Raw genomic sequence first — 3,726 nt, forward strand, 5'->3', positions numbered from 1 at the left:
TGACACCAAGCTGGGGGAGCAGGCAGGGGTCTCCCCATTGTCCCCTACCCCTCCCCTTCCCCTGCGCCTAGTACTTACCACCTTGGAGTCAGCTGCAGCTCCTGCTGCAGCCACCGGGAACTGCCCCCATCACTGAAGCTCTCCCAATCTTTTCTGAAGATTCAGAGAGCTTTGAATCGATTCGGACCTTTTAATTGGTTTCCCCCATTCGATTCGGAGATTCGGCCACCGAATCAGGCCAAATCTCTTCTGAATCGAATCACCACCCGAAGCTTTGCACTGCCCTAGTAACTATGACTGCTTTTTCCCTCCAAGCAAGGCTTTCACGCTGCAGCCAATTTGTGGATTAAAAGCATGAAGGACTACCGAAAGCTTTACAACCATCAATAACATTCTCAGCTACAAAATGAGCTGTCTGCAGTCTCTAATTGAATAAAACTCCCATTGAAGTCAATAAGAGTTTTGCTGAACTAACCACTACAGAGTTTGGCTCCATACTACTGGATGTTCATGACACTAAATTAGGGGTGCACCTAATGGAGGTTTCAGGTACAATGCTCATAATGCTTGTAACTTAATATACCAAGTTTTTGTGGAACTTGAGAGAACTGGACTTTTTCACACCCAGCTTGTCTGTTTAGCTCCAATTACACTAAAACGAGTGCCCCCCCATTCTAAAGAGAGTTAATTATTGTTTTTCTGACTTGCTATAAGCTCCTCCCGACAATAGCTACTCCACGTACAACAATAGTAAGGTAGATTGTTTCCATCACTTACGAAAGATAGGATCCAGTTCAAATCTATGGGTGAAGCAGTGATGAGATGAGTTGTGGACTTAACACACTAAAGTCAATGCTTTTACATCAGGCCTGAATTTGGTGCAAAAATATCTCTATGTAATTAATAAAAAAGAGAGAAGCAACTTTCAGTTCTAGTGAATGTGTGCTTACATAGTGTTTGAACATGGCCCATAATCTGCTGTTCTGATGATGATGATTTCCCTCTGGACAAATCACTCTGAACTGAAGGTCTGGCTTTTAGAGATTAGTAGACAACTGAGTTCCCATGCAGTGAAAATACCTCATTCTAAAGGAGTGTTTAATTAAAGTACACCTAGAACAGTTTTCTGGGACTCTTGCAGCTGTGACAGCCATCTCTGCCTCAGTTTCACAATCAAGCAGAAATACTTGTGAAATGAATGGATAGCAGCACAGATTGGCTGTAGGGAACTGGAAGTAGAATGAAAAGCAACCTGCGCTGTCGGCTGGTTTCATATCACTTCTGCTTCAGAGACTGGCAGCATCACGGCCATCAGAAACTGAAAATCCTCATGCAACATCACATAACAGGGTGTGTTAGTTTCCAGCACTGGGTTATAAGGTTCCTGCTTTATAATGTGACTGGTGGTTATTTGGTTCATTCCCCAAGAATGACTTCATTCTCTTTGCATTTTTCCTTTGAATCTTGATTATCACTAGATAGCAGATGTTGCTCTCCAGGAACATCTTTGTATGAGCATTCATAACCATACAGATTATTTCAACTCGACCTTGTAACTATAATAGAAAACAAGATGAGCTGGGGCACCTCTGTGTGCTGTTTGTTGTAGCACTTTGCACATCTATCACAATCAGACCTCCTGCACCGTTAGGTCTCAAAATGCCATAAAAATAATGAATAAAGCTAAGAAATGTTCTAGTGAGGCAAGCACTTCTATTTCAACTTTATATAAGGGGAGAACTAAGTGGGGGAAAAGAGGCTAACTGATTCATCCAACACAGCAAATCTGTAGCAAACATAGAAAAAATGGGCAAAATTTTTAAAAAGGACTTAAATGTCTTAAGACCCTAGGTCCCACTGACTTTCAGTGAGACTAAGGTTCATAAGTTGAAAATGAACTGTGACTACTAAATCTCTTAGGGATTTTAGAAAAATTTGCCCAAATCTCCATCTTCTGACTCCAAGTCCTGCGTTTGAAGCCACAAGACAATCTTCTTTTTAAATGAAACTGAATGCTTGAATAGTACTGTAATAAACTTATTAGGAATATTCCTAATTATGCATATTTTGTGGTTGGACTGGCATTACCCACACTGCATTTGACTGAGTATGTGTTTTAACTGTAATATTTAATAGCATATTCCCAAGCTGAGACTTTTTATGATGAAATTTGCTATGGCCTGAAATTTCAATCAACTTTCACAGATCCCTGAAAATGGCCATCTGAACGCAGACATTCCCATTCTCTTTCATCATTCTGCTGCTGCCCTAATTTGGTTAATCTAATTATATGATTTCACTGACTCCCTGATTATACACATTCCATGATTTCATAGCAGTGCATTAGGAGCCATGGGCCAGATCCCAAGAGCAACAGAGCAACGCTGATTTACATCAGGCCCAGGGAATGCAATTATAGGTTCAATTCTAAAACAAAGCAAGACAAAATGTACCCAGTTTTATTTACAGAACCATGAGGACTGGAGATGATAAAAAACGTAAGCTAGAGAACCTTTCATCGGGTGATCTCAATGAGCTATGCAAACATTAACTAGTGATCTGCACCTCTCTGTGAGAAAGGCATTTTTAATTTCATTATTAAAATACACGAGCAAACAAGAGACATTAAAAGGACATCTAGACTTCAGCCAAAAGTGCGACTGCAGCTTGTGTGGACGGATTAGAGCTAGTCTCACACTGGTTAGCTGAGATAACAATAATACTGTAGTTAACACAGCACAGAACCTAGTGCGGGCTGCAAAACCGGCATAAAGAAGCTGCAGTTACACTTGTGTCAGTAACCAAGCTTGCTACTTTGAAGTGAGTTTTGGGTTTGTCTATATGGTCTCCAATCACACTGCTGACCGTAACAAAGTACGTATCTTACACAAGGTAACAAAGCAGGTCTGTGACAGACTAAGGAATATGCTCAGGAGTCCTGAGAACTCTGCCCTACCTGCTAATTTATTAACATCATTTAAGTCAGAAATAAGAAAGGCCCTATCACACTACTATTTCATACAGTTTCAGGAAGAAAGAAGCAATGTATGCCCAACAATACTGAAGACCTGTTTCAGAGAAAATCCTACCAAATGAAAAATCATCATCCATTCCTGAAGACAGTTGGTTTTTGTTTTTTTCATACAGCACTTAGGTACAAAAAGTGTGGGACCCTATTGCTTGTTAATCCATTGTAAACAAAATAGGATCCTTAAAATTAAATAGGATTTGATTACAATTAAATAGGATCTGATTACGTGAATGATTATTTAAGGAAGCAGTTTTCTCATCTAGAATTTGTCTAGCCTGGTGCCTGATACACTTAGGATTGAAGATATTTTGCTGATCTCAAGAGGGTCTAAGCTATTTTCAGAGGATTTGGACCAATGGAACACATTTCATAAGACCAGCTGATCTCTCAGCATGCTTGTTGTTTGATAAGATAAATGAAATTTAAGATACAATCAACCCCCCAAAACAACAAACCATGACATACTACAGAGCATTATATTGCAGCCTGTTGGTTTTGACATCTTTGTTCTATATAGTGCCCCTGCTTGCCAACGCATTGTTGCCAACATCCCCCTAAGGTTTTGCTTCCAATTGAAAGGAAAGATTTGGGTGGTTCCTGGACTCCTTTTCCTTCTAGAACCAAATAGGTGAAAGTCACCTGCAGCAAGGTCAGGGTGATACGTGGGTGAGTGTTGTCATGGAGGAACAGTTCTC

This window comes from Gavialis gangeticus, unplaced genomic scaffold (assembly GCF_001723915.1).
Source record: "Gavialis gangeticus isolate Ggan-Ray unplaced genomic scaffold, GavGan_comp1, whole genome shotgun sequence".
In the NCBI taxonomy this organism is placed as follows: domain Eukaryota; kingdom Metazoa; phylum Chordata; order Crocodylia; family Gavialidae; genus Gavialis; species Gavialis gangeticus.